The 14,063-nt window shown below is 40.8% G+C and overlaps 1 long non-coding RNA gene across 1 annotated transcript; it reads left to right on the top strand.

Annotated features, from left to right (window-relative positions):
- The first annotated feature begins 727 nt into the window (after positions 1 to 727).
- LOC132649447 (uncharacterized) lies at positions 728 to 13,544 on the top strand. The gene is made up of 3 exons (XR_009587888.1): positions 728 to 946; positions 12,696 to 12,837; positions 13,418 to 13,544. It is a non-coding gene; the product is annotated as an uncharacterized LOC132649447 (long non-coding RNA).
- The last annotated feature ends 519 nt before the right edge of the window (positions 13,545 to 14,063 follow it).

Raw genomic sequence — 14,063 nt, 5'->3', positions numbered from 1 at the left:
GGTAGCAGACTAATTACCCTGTTGGGGACACAGAGCTATAGGGACTAGAAATCTCTGGTATCAAAATGACAGATGGGAAGCCATTAGTGGCCTGAGACTTCAGATACCCACCCACCCTATTAGATTCCTAGTCAGTGGCTTGGGGCTTTGCAAATTGGATGGTTTTAGGATTTGCTTTGCTTGTGAGACTTTTTTGTTACTTCCAAATTCCAGCTGGACTGCATATACTGCAAGAAAATCCTTTCTTATTATTGGCATTTTGGTCCTTCTATTTCCCATCTCACCTGGAAACATCAGTGCAGAGGAGTGAGAAAATGAAGAGAACAATGGAAAAGGTAATAGAAGTGCCGTGAGCCCTCTCAGAGATTTGCTGTAGATTCCACACAGGCTTGAGGCACCCACAGTGTCACCTAGGTCAACCTAGTCTGATATGTCTCTCGAATATAACTTCAAAAGTTGCTCTTTTGTGATGGAAAGCATTTCATATGAGATCTGTTGGAAACTTATGTGATGACAAAGCTTCATTAGCCTTTCTTATTGAGTAACAGCTCATTGCCTGAACTAGAAAGATTTTTCTTCAGTAAATGAAACATTTGGATTAATTATTCATGTTATAACCTAATTCTTTACTCCAGGGAATGTGAAATGGGAACAGGCTATATTAGTACCATGTAGGACCTTTTCAGAAAGGTCCACACCAGGCATATGAAACCAGGTTCTGAATGGCAGCAAGGTTCTGTTTATCCATATCTTTAAAAAATAAGTTTCTGGAATCGTGCCTTTGACATAGTTATTTATTTACATTTTTTAATCTATGAATTATTTCTTCAAATGACATCTGTGAGACTGAAACAAGCGAGGAGTCCTGGTTTGAGACAGATGTTAAAGGCTCTTCAGCTATTAGCTCTCTGTTACCCCAGAGCACTGCGGAATACTGTACAAAACGGTAAGCAATCCCATCATCACACTGTGCCCGAGATGGAGTCTATGTGAGGTTAAGTAGCTTACTTTGGGTCACAGAGCCTGTTAGTGCTAATGCTGGGTCTATAAGCCAGGTTGTTGGAGTCCTAGTTCAGCTCTCTTTTTATACTGCTTCGTTCTGACACTGGGGATTTACAATAAGCCTTTGAACAAAAAAAAATAAAGCTGTGTCTGAAGCTGAAGTTATTATCCAGGCTTCTTCATTTTCCAGAAACTGAAAGGCATTTAAACACCTGTCCTTGTTTAAGAGTGATTTGGTACATTGTATGTTTATGACTATGGTAATTGCACCCTATGCATGCTATTGTATTTATAGAACAAAATGGGGGTTACATGCATGCTTTCAGTTCTGCTGATAAATGCTGGCTCTGGGTCTACGCTGTTAAGTCAAATCTAGGCCTCCAGAGGGAATGTGTCTGAGCATTTTACCCTGTGAGCCATGAAGCGTTCGCTTTGGGCGGCAGTATAGGATGAATACCATGTTCCTGCAAAAGGCATATATTGAAGCCCTAACCCCAATATGATGGTGTTTGGAGATGTTGGTTTTAGAAGGAGATTTAGTTTATATGGGGTTCTATGTGGCAGGGTCCCAGTAATGTGCATACTGGCTCATAAAGTGAAAACTGATTGTTTCATCCCACCACTCTCTCACCCCACCACTCCTCTTCTCTCTTTTTCCTCCTTCCCTCCACTCTCCTCTTCTCTCTTTCCTCATGCATACATAAAGAATTTATCTGAACATATAATTAATGAGATAGTAACCATTTAGAAACCACAATAACAAGTCTTAAAATGAAACCCACTCTATTGAAACCTTAGTCTGAAAGTTCCCAGCTTCTAAAATTGTTGGAACTGAATTTATTTTACCCAGGCCATCCAATCTATGCATTCTGTTATGATGTCCAAACAGGCTAATACAGATGACATGTCTTCTATTCTCATTTATAGATAAAATCAGGATATTTTGTTGACTACTGAATAATAATAATAGCCACTTATTTCTCAGTGAAAACTGTGCACAGATACCTACAACCATTGCTCTATCAAGTTTTATCTGCATTGCCTCTTCATTATCAAAGCAAACCTGTAAGGCAAGTTCCGGAGGCCAGAGAACATATTGTCACCTCTCCTGGAAGATGCTAGCACAGTGTTTGGCATGTGAAAGGCCCAGAGATGCTGTTACTAAAATTAAAGTCACAAGATTTTCCCAGGGTTGTGCACTAGCTAAAGTTCAAACTTAGAAATCCTTTCCCCAAATTTATCCCAGTATATTGAAAGTCATAATGACCCTAAGTTATAATTCAAACTCCATCAACATCTCTTTGGAAAATGAGTTCTCCTACATAGAGGTAGATTTTATCTTGATACTTTTTTGAGATTGGGTGGGTTGATCAATACAATGTGGTAGAAGTGACAGGTTGGTATTTCAAACATAGGCCTGAGACTGAGATACAAAGGAGCCCTGGACAGTCTCTGTGAGGACAACACATAAGGCCATCTTGCGCTGTCCAATCTTGGGCTGTCCAGTCTGAGTGAACTGAGCATTGCCTCTTGAGTGTGTCTACCGAGACCCACAGAGGAAAACAACAGGGCACACAGTTATGGACAATCTGTGGTTAGTGTGAAAGCCACTGCTTTTACAATTGTGCCATTGAGAATTGATGCTCCCACACTCCCTTTAACAACCTATGGAATGCTGAGGATATTGGTGGAGATAGAAACGATGCTATTGACATCATAAGGGATCATCTGCAAAGCAATACCCTAAGGTCTTTGCATGCTAAAGGTCAGGTAATGAGTTCATCTGTCCCATGAAGTGGCATTACTTCACTGGTAAAAATTTAGATTGAGGACCAGACTCAGAACCTGTAAATGCTAAGGTAGATATAGTTAAGGTATATCAGCCTATGTCCTAAGCCACTGAGTTACATCATACAAATGCAAGGGGTGGGGTCCAGTGAACTATAGGGAAGGAGTGAAGAAACTTTCATTCACATTGAGTTGGTGGGTTTGAAGATTATAGAGGGAGAATGATGTCACCCTCATCCCCTGTCAAATATTTAGTTTCGCTCCTAGAATCTGTGACTGTGTATGTCACATGACAAGACAGTTAAGATTACATGGATTGGGGTGATTATGGATGCTATAAAAATTTAACACTTACTTGGAAGAGTTAAATAACATGCTTACAAGCCTGGGGATCAGAAGTCTGGAATTCAGTTCCACTAAAACTTTGGCAGTCCTGTTCTTCCTCATCAGTCCACAGAAGTACTCTGTTCCCTTGTCTCTTCAGATTCTGCTGGTGACTAACATCCTTGGTGCGTGGCCACTTCAGTTTCTACCTTCATCCATGACCATACAAGCTGAGCCTCTTCATGTGTGTGTGTGTGTGTGAGAGAGAGAGAGAGAGAGAGAGAGAGAGAGTGAGTATATTTTCAGAAATACTCTTTTGAATACTCTTTTGAAATACTCTTTTGAATACTCTTTCTGCTCAAGAGCAGACTGAATACACACATCCATGTTCATGGTAAAGTCGCCCAGGGCTAAAAATAGGAGCTCTTGCAATATGTTTTGTAAATTTCCCAAGGGTCTTTGTGTTAAAGAAAACCTTTTGGAAAAAAAGAATAACTTTTTGGCAGTACCGTGGAGAAAACAATGATGAATGGAAATAGAAACAAAAATGTTAAATCTTTGGGAACAAATTTGATCTCCAAATTTCATTAGTTCAAATTACTTTTAGTTCCTCCAATATTTTGCAGCTAGTATTCAGCATCTAGAGGTTTGTTGGTTCTAATCTCTAGTTTCTTATCAGTGCATAGCTGATGTCCATAAATGGCAATATGCCTTCAGAATAAACTCTTGGAAATTAATTTAATGTTCAATGAAGTGCCACTTGCTTGCTGTTTTCGCTCTTTTGCATCTGCTCCCTTTGTACAGCAGCATGCCTGATTTTTGGCCAATCACTTTTAATTATGAGATTGTGTTGGGTCCTTGTTTCTTTGATATCAGCTTTTCAGACCCAGGCTCTGGCTCTCATTTTCCTGAGCTCTGGCTTCAGTTCTAGGAACCCCTGAGGCCTGATGTTGGTTGGACACTGACTCCAATTATTTTCTGTGCAAATTGCCTGACCCTTCGGCTTTGATTCTCCTTTTCACAAACTGGGGATATAATCACTTCTTCTCTTATCTCACAGGGCTCCTAAGGGTACCATTAAAGAGCTCTGAATATGAAAACACTATGACCTGTTTAGGAGTGTTAGCCACTCACCATTTTCCTTCCAATTTCTTGATAATATCGGGCCCAACGTTCCCCAGGGAAGCTAGTTAAGACACAGTAATCCTCAGCCATGTCTGTGGTCTCTTCCGCTGCTTTGGAGCTGTCCTGCTGCAGACTGCAAGCATCAACTTTTACTCTCCCCAAAACTTTTTGTAGTGGCTGTTTGCCAGTGAGATCTTAGCAAAACTGCTGAGACTCAGGTTAAACTTTTCCTTTCACTTAATCTACTTGAAAAGAACCTGGCTGCATACATTTGCACACAATCACCAGGGCAGAGGAGCACCAGGAACATGCACTCCTGCTCCTCCGGCTTTCTCAGGGGAAAGAAAAGTGAGCAGTGTTCAGGGCAGCAGTCAGAGTGTGGCGAGAGAACAGCAGGATGTTAAATCACGTGGTCAGTGGTCAGGACACCTTCAGTGAGTGCCCCTCCCCCTCTTCCTACTGGGAAGGACAAGGTCAGCAGCCAAAGCTCTCCTCCTAATGCAGATGGTGCTGTCCACTCACAAATGATGGCAAAGCACTTTATGAGGTTATGTATGGAAGAGTGGGCCCTTGTTTTCCTGGATTCTGAACCCCACCCTAAAGTAATTAGTTTAGATTTTCCACAAGTACTTGCCATACTTTTGTTTTGACCTCATTTATTGCCCCTATTCTCCAAACTTCTGCCATGTTTAGAAGAGAAAAGTCTAGGAGTATTTTTTTAGCAATGTGAATGGGCCATGCCGTGGACTCACTGGGTTCTTGAAATGAAAAAAACCTTTCTTTACAGAAGAAAGACAGAAGCTTAGAGCTGTGTGGCAGTGTTTTCTAACACACACATTCAATTAGAGGCAGACCTGGTGTCAGGCCCTGTGGCTCCTTGATTCCATTCTGGGGTTGCATCCATTACACAGCCAGTTTTATTTATTTCTCTTCAGTCCTCCATGGAACAGTAACTGCAGAGTTTCCTTGAGGGACATGAAGCCCAAGGCTTTCCTCCTCCTGCTGCCTCCTCCAAAGTTTACTCTACAATTCCCTCCAGCTATAGCTTATTCTGTGGTCTCCTGGGAGAGACAGGAGAGTGCAGCATGAGGTTTCTGAGCAGGCTATTAAGTCTAAAGATCTTGTCCTCCATGGTAACTCACATTTCTTCTGCTGGAGTGGCCTGGAGGAAGAGCAAGATCATAATAACAGTCATAAACTGTTTTCTGGTTCTGGCCTTAATCGTATTTGGGAATCCCAGGCCCCTCTAATTTTTCTCAAGTTATTCAAGGGTTCATGAACATTGTTTCCCAAGAGCTTTGAGAACTCGTAGTCGTAAATTTCGTAGTCATAAAATTTCAATGAATATTAAAGTCTCTAGGGAACTATCTAAAAATCACATTTATATGGTAGCATTTTCAGAGAATTTGAGTCAGGAGATTGTCACTGTGGCCAAGGAATATATATATATATATATGTTGTTAATCCATTACATCAGTTTGATGATCACAACCTCATCCCCAGCCTGTTCTACAGATCAAAGCAGGAGGTTTGGATTTCCTCATATTCTGTGTACTGTTTGAGTTGTGGGGATAAGACTATTGGAAACAATATTCTATCCTGCTTGGGCTTTGATAGTATATGTGGAAACCTATAGAACATGAATAAATAGCCAAACAACAGTGTATTTGTGTGTGTGTGTGTGTGTGCGTTCGTGCTGTACTTGTTAATTTTGATGTCAGCTTGACACAGACTAGAGTCATTTGGGAAGAGAGAACATCAGTTGAGAAAATGATCCACCACATTAGCCTGTGGGCAAGCTTGTAGTGCATTTCTTGATTAGGAGGGCTGAGCTCATTGTGGATGGTGTGAACCTAGTTCCTACAGGCTAAGCAAGCCATGAAGAACAAGCTAGTAAGTAGAACTCCTCCATGGCTTCAGTTCCTACCTCCAGTTCTAACTCTGAGTTCTTGCCCAGATGTCTTTTCATAATGGACCATGATGTGGAACTGTAAGATGCAATAAAACTTTCCTTCTCCAGTTTTTTTTTTTTTTCTTTAGGTCATGGTGGTTTATCAAAGCAATAAAAGTTCTAGTTAACACATGTGTATATATAGATAATGTATTATTTTAAGTAGGTTTATAAAACAATGTGTTTCCCTATGGCTTTTTAAACATTCTAAATGTTGTGTATGTCTCATCCCTCTTCTTCTGTGTTACCTTTCTCTCCAGTTAGAGCACCCCTGCACCCCCACCTCCACACACCTGTGTTTTGTTTCACTGGAACACATTCTGCTTGCCACCATGCTCTCATTTTATTTTCCTGGCTTCTGACGCTGTAACAGGTTATAAATGCGAATCTAAAGATTCAAAGCTAGCATCTACAAAGAGAGCAGTTTAGAGAGCTAGGGTAAAATTCTGAAGAGGAGTAGCCAGAAAGACCAAAACATCTCTTTCTCTCTACACTGTCTCACAAGGTGTCTCGTCACTGTCAAATCCCCTCACTGAAACATTCTGCTCAAGTCTCACAGGCCCTGCTCTGAGGCGCTTCCAAGGTGAGATACACTTAGGCCCTGCTGACAAAGGCGGTGATCTTATTATCATAATTTTTCTACTGGCACCAAAGAATCAAGGCCAAGTAGATACAAGATAATCTCTTTCAGGTTTCAATGGCTCGTTCATTGTACAGTCTTTAAGAAAAGATTTGGATTGCTATCTCAAAGTCAGTGAGGACCAATATGATGATATGGTTAATTAATGCATGTATTTCAAGTACAATTTTATTCTGAATCCTAGCAGGAATTTAGCTTAGATTCAAGCAGAAGATACTGACCACATTTGGAAATCTATGGCACCATGTTAAGCATGAGCAGGAATTTCCTGAAATCATAGAAAAGCATATCTCTATCATCATGGAAGTGTGATTTTACATCTCACCTCAATGAAAGACAAACAACATGGAGAGATCATACTGTTTTTGCTGTCTTTCCCATTGCTCTCTACAGTTGTAAGGGGAGCCACTGTTAGATCCTCTGTGAGGTGTCTAATGAAAAGAAGCTCAGCCATGTAACTGGATAGACAATGGCTGTTTCTGTGACTTTCCTCATTCTGAACAACTAAACTGTGGTTTTACTTTGTCCATTATTTTCTATACCTAAGTATAATCTTTAATAATAAAACGTGCAAAGGGGCTTTCAATAAGACTATTCTGAAGAATTCTGAGAAATGAGTGAGCCCTCATTTCTTGAAAACTTTACTCTGTGCTTGGATCAGAGATGATCCTTAAACTCTACTCTGAATAAGTCCCCAGGTAGCAAGGGGTAAGAGCTGGTCTGCATGGATGTGGGCAGTGGATATTGGTGTGGCTGGATCTTCTTCTAAGTGCCCATTGCAGTTCTCCTGTCCAGGGCTCTAACTGACCCACCGGGTTTAAGGCTCACGTTAGAATCCTTAATATTAATCTCCAAGAAATCTTAAGATTTTCTCAGTTAATCTCAGGAGGGCTGAAATACTACAACTCTCTATATAGCATGAGTGCTTTTTGCACTATCTGAAAGAAATTCTCTCAGAGGAAAGAGTCTTTGTTAGGTTCTCTGAAAGTCTTGGAGAAGGGAAGGTTAACCTTCACTCTAACGTAATGCTCTTCCACCTTGTATTAAAAACTAAACATGGATTTTTCAGGATGTCCCATGTGTCAGAGTATAAAATATCTTGGAATCAATAGCAGCTTTTGCTACTTCTGTATCATCACTCCATTTCGAATACCACAATAGTTATGCTGTGAACATTATTAGCAAGAGTGGAAGAGAGAAACAGATCCTGTTCCTATGATATGCTCATATTGTGCACTGCAATAGGAAAACATTCACTTTTTACTCACCGTGTTTCTTTCCTTAATGAATGGTAACACCATAAACCACCTGGTGAGGACACCCACACCTTTGTTTCTTCTGATCTCACTTTTCATGTGACACTAGAACCGAGTTATTCTGCAGTCCCTCCACTCACTCCCTCCGTTCTCTGGTTGGAACAATCCTGCTTCAGTCTGACATCTTCTCCTGCTTGAATGGTTACAGCAAGCTGTATTGCTCCTCTTTATGCCAAGTTTTATCCCATCAAATCCACCCTAAAAGATCACATAAGAGAGCTTCTGTAAAAAATCTGATATATCTTTCAGTTGCTTCAAAATTTTCTAAGGTTGCTTCAAAATTCAACAAATTCAACAGCCATGTCTTTCAATGTGGACTTAAACTTCTTTTATTAGAATCACCGTTAAAGATACACATTATCGTATTTATAATTTTCATTTAGAACTGGGTTACAACGTGACTCGTATGCACCCCAAATGCTTAAGAACACTTCTCTAAATGAAAACAAAACAAAAACCCTTGCAACATTTCTAATACCTTGCAAGGCCCTGATGCCATCTGTAGCATTATGTTCCAACACACTGAATCGCACATGCTTTTATCTATTCCTAATGAACTATTCATGGACATGTTTCATGGTCATTAAAAAGTTATGTGAGTTATGTTCTTATTCCATGTAGTGGTTAATTTTTGATGGTTTATCTTTATTTCTATCTTTCCTGCATTTAGAATCATCTATGAGACCCACATCTGGGCATGTCAGTCAGGGTGCTTCCAGGGAGGTTTAACTCAGGAGGAAAGAGCATGTGGGTGGCAGCACCTCATGGACTAGAGTTTGGGACTAAATAAAAGGAGGGAAGGAGTAGGGCAGATGAGTGCCAACATTCATCTAATTTCTTTCCTGACTGTAGACACAATATAACCAGAGCCTATCATAAGGCTCCTGCTGCCATGGCTAGAGCCACTTCTGCCAGCATGGCGTTCACCCCATCGCGGGACACCCTCAAACTGTAAGCCAAAATGAGCCCTTCCTCCCTTAAGTTGCTTCTGTACAGGGATTTTATAACAACAACGAGGAAAATAACGAATACTGGGTCATTCAAAATTATTTTTGACCTCTACAGGCCCAAATGAGACATACACTTAAAAAATAGATTACTAAAATTAATTTTGTATAGCTTTTCACTGTTTGAATGCAGCTGACTGAAGAATTAAATCATATTTATCTTTTGCTGTTTTTCTATCCTATGCTAATGCTGAAGCATACACTAAGGTTAAATGCTGGTGTACCTTCTATGTGCCCAGCAAGAACTCTCCTAGATACACTTGTCCAGTGTGGTCTCTACAAGGTCACACATATTTACTTCCTGAATGCTCAAAGCAATACTGTTTTTAATAGTAGAGCATCAGAGCTGTAGTTTTCCATGTGCTTTCTAGTTTTTCTACAATCTACAATAGTCAAGATCAAGCAAAACATCTTTGCTAAAGGAATAATGTCCCAACACCTGTTGCTGTTTACTTCCCTCGACTGGAGGAAAGACTAACAAGTTAAAAAGAAGAGCTTGTCTCTGTTTTGTAGATTCTCCAGGACAGGAGAGCCATCCAAAGCCTGAATATCAGGATTTGTGCAGATGGCACAGTGGTTAAGAACTTTTTCCCTTCTAGAGAAACTGAGTTTGTTTCCTAGCACCTATCCTCAGTGGCTTGCACACTCGTGACTCCAGCCTCAGGTGACCTGACACACTCTTCAGACCTATGTGAGCACCTGTCTCTATGCTTAAAAATCATTTTTAAAACATATGTGTAGATACCTTTCTTTTTTGGAAAAGAAAGCAAGAGTCCTTACTCAAATGCAGTTGTTGGATTTTTAAAAATTTATCCCTTTCTATAAGTATCTCTGTATATACTCTCTACCCACCTGTAAAGTGTCTCTTCATGGTGGATTCCTAAGATAGGACGTGGTGGAATTTCCTCTTAGAAGTATGCCTTTGGGTGGAGTCTTTCAGAGGCTCTCTGTGGTAGGCCCCTGTCTTGTTCTCTGTTTTTTCCCTCTTCCAATGACTCTACCCAGCAGGGTATCAAAGCAGTTGCTGAGATTCATAGTCTAACTTTGGGCAGAGTGCAGGGAATCTTATGAAAGAAGAGAGAGATAGAAAGACCTGGATGGGGCCAAGAGCTCCACACGGGGAGCAACAGAACCAAAAATTCTGGGCACAGGGATCTTTTCTGAAACTGATAACAAGAACCACGCATGGAGATAACCTAGAACCCTTGCACAGATGTAGTCCATGGCAGCTCAGTGTCCAAGAAGGTTCCCTAATAAGGGGAGCAGAGGCTATCTCTGACATGGATTCAGTGGCTGGCTCTTTGATCACCTCCCCCTGAGGGGAGAGCAGCTTTACCAGGCCACAGAGAAAGACAATGAAAGGAGTCCTGATAAGACCTGATAGACTAGGATCATATGGAAAGGGAGGAGGACCTCCCCTATCATTGGACTGGGGGAGGGGCATAGGAAAAGAAGAGGGAGGGAGGATGGGATTAGGATGGGGTACAGTTGGGATACAAAGTGAATAAAGTGTAATTAATAAAAAATAAATACATTTTTAAAAAATTTAAAAGTATGACTTTGTGGTTGCTGGGGTGTCTAGGCATGCACAGGTGGGAGCAATACCTCCAGAGGCTCATGGCCAGACTCTCTGTTGCAAGACACCTCAGTGTTAACCAGCTCTGACCACTTTGCTCAGACCCTGCAGTGATCAGTAAGAAAATGGGCCAGGAAATGCACAATGGAATATTATTCACCTATTAAAAACAATGACAACATGCAATTTTCAAGCAAATGTATGGAACTATAAAAGATCATCCTGAGTGAGGTAACCCAGACTGAGAAATACACACATGGTATATACTCACTTATTAGGGAAAACTCCCATGTTTTTGGCCTGCTAATATAGTAACATCAATACATGAGAAAATTTTATAAGACATAATAAAAAATGTACTAAAGAATCTTTATGAAAAGTTACATCAACCTCAGTCAGACTGAGATGAAAGAATAGAGTTGATCAGAACAGCCACCCCACAGAGCTAGACAGAACTGTGGTGCCCAGTCTTTCCCACTGAATTCCTACTGACACCCATGGTACAAGCCAAGTACTTATGATGTATCCACCGCCTTCTCAGTGGAAACTTCTGGGAGGCCTATAGAGGAAGGACTGGCTTTTTAGTCTAGCCCTCCCCTCCATTTAGGAAAGTCCTTTAATTCCTTCAAACCTAGTATGGGCTGTGATAGCCTTGGTTACAGAGGTATGTCAATACAGAATAGTAGTGACTATGTTAATTGGCCCAGGCAGTGGAGAATAAAGAGAGAGATTGATTACTATGTTTGGAACAGTACTGGAATAAGTAGGAGAGAACAAGAGGGAGAGTGCAAGACAGGATGAAAGACAGAGTGCGAGAGTTCAGTCTATCCTGATGACATCAAAGCCCTTGATCTAGCCACTCTAAATAGCATGCGAGGCTGAAATTAGAAAGTTATATGGACAGAACACCAACAATTCAGGCACTGACAATTAACAAATGAGAGTTCATGAAACTAAAAAGCTCTGTAAGGCAAAGGATACTGTCAAAAGGACAAAAAACAGCAGCCTACTAAATGGGAAAAGGTCTTCACCAATCCTATATCAAGTAGAGGGCTAATATCCAAAATATATAAAGAACTCAAGTAATTACGTATCAATAAAGCGAATGACACAATTAAAAATGGGGTACAGAGCTTAACAGAGTTCTCAACAAAGGAATCTCTAATGGCCATGAAGAACTTAAAATATGTTCAAAACCTTAGTCATCAGGGAAATGCAAATTGAAATGACTCTAGGATTTCATAAGATTGGATAAAGGAAATATGGTACATTTACACAATGGAATATTATTCAGCTATTAAAAACAATGACAGCATTCGATTTTCAAGTAAATGTATGGAACTATAAAGGATCATCCTGAGTGAGGTAACCCAGACTGAGAAATACACACGTGGTATATACTCACTTATTAGTAGATATTATCCATAAAGTACAGGATAACCATACTACAAACACAAACCACAGACTCAAAGAAGCTAACTAAAAGGAGGGTTCAAGAGATAATGTGCGAATCTCATTCAAAAAGGGAAAGAATAAACATCTGAAGTAGATGATGGGAGAGAACTGCATGAGAGAAGGGGTGAGGAAAGGAACAGGGAGGATCAAGTATGGAGAGGACTAGGGAGAGAACCAGAACTGGTAAGGCGTCTCTGGGATGAGCTAGAAAGCTACGACAATGGAAAATCACAGGAATCTATGTGGGTGTCCCTAGACAAAGCTTCCAGCAATAGGGCATATTGGACCTGAAGCCATCTCCTGTAATCAGGCAAGACTTCCAGTGGAGGGATGAGGACACCAATGAAGACCTCAAACCTCTGACCCACAAGTTTTTCTGCATATAAGATGTTCAGGGATGAAGAGAAAAAAGAAATCGAGGGCCCAACCCATCACTGGCCCAATTTGAGACCTATGCCATGAGAAAAAGCCCACCCCTGACAGTGTTAATGATATTCTGCTATGCTTGCAGACAGGAGGCCAGCATGACTATCTTCTGAGAGGCTTCATCCTACAGCTGATGGAATCAGATGTAGAGACCCACAGTTAAATATTAGGTGGGGCTTGCTGAACCCTGAGGAAGAGGAAGAAGAAGGATTAAAGGAGCCAGAAAGGTAAAGGACACCACAGGAAAACCTACAGAATCAACCAGCCTGGGTTCATAGTGTCTCACGGAGACTGAACTCCTATCAAAGAGCATGCATGGGGCAGCGCTAGGCTGCCTACACATGTATAACAGGTGTGCAGCCTGATCTTCAGGTAGAAATCCTCACACCGCGGACAGGGGCTGTCTCTGCCTCTGGTGTCTGCCTCTGGATGCCTTTCCCCGAACTGAGCTGCCTTGCCATCCTCCATAGAAGAGGATGTCCTCAGGCCCATTGCAAGCTCATATGCCAAGGTGTGTTGCTATCCATGGGAGGTCTTCACTTCTCTGAGAAGAAAGGGCTGTGGGAATGGGAAAAGGGTGGTGAGAGGGCAGGACTGGGAGGAGAGGCAGGAGGGGAAGCTCTGACAGAGATGTAATGTAAAGTAAATTAATTAAATAATGAATGGAAAAAGGAAGTTACTCGGTTCTTAAAGTTGCAGTTGCTTATAATATCCTTAGTGAAATACCTTTCTTAGATACTATTAACCGTATATTTAGACAGCATAGATTCCCACGTGTTAAGGTGAGGTGTGTTAACTTTCTTCCAGCTCCTAAAATTGCTGAAATCATGGCCATGGTGGACCTAGAAGTAATCACTCATGTTACCTCGATTATCCCTGTTCCCCGCCTACCTCTGTGCCCGGCTTCTTTCCCCATCCTCTTTCAGAACTTGAATAGTTCCAGAAACTACCTGGTCAGGTAATTTAAAATATTTACCTCACAACTATGTATCACCTTTTAAAAGAAACTGCATATAATTTATTTAAAAATAATATTTCTTTACTCACTGGTGGCTATGTCTTTTTTCTTTTTCAACTGATTTAACAGACCTGATAGGGTGTTTTATAAAGGAGCTCTTGGCAAAGGGTAAGCACTCAAGAGATACACATTGAACAGAAAAATACTAAGAACAACCTGCGTCAATATTGACTCTGGCTTGTCTGTTCAAGACCTTATTCTATATGGTTTCTGCAATGATCCTGTCAAAGATCAATACTTTCCTGATATCCATTTGACAGATGATGAGACTACAGAACAAGGATGCCGAAACCATTATAGAACAATGCCTTGATTACAATAAGTTTTGAATATTTTATTTAGTAACCAAAAGAAAGGCAAATTAATGATTAAATAATAGGATTCCTAGGCAGAGGCATGGCTACTGAGGTGAATATTAAAAAACTGGGTGCTAGG

Source organism: Meriones unguiculatus, chromosome 20 (assembly GCF_030254825.1).
Source record: "Meriones unguiculatus strain TT.TT164.6M chromosome 20, Bangor_MerUng_6.1, whole genome shotgun sequence".
Classification (NCBI taxonomy): domain Eukaryota; kingdom Metazoa; phylum Chordata; class Mammalia; order Rodentia; family Muridae; genus Meriones; species Meriones unguiculatus.
The sequence above is the reverse complement of the archived record's forward strand: the minus strand, read 5'-3'. Positions and strand labels throughout refer to the sequence as shown.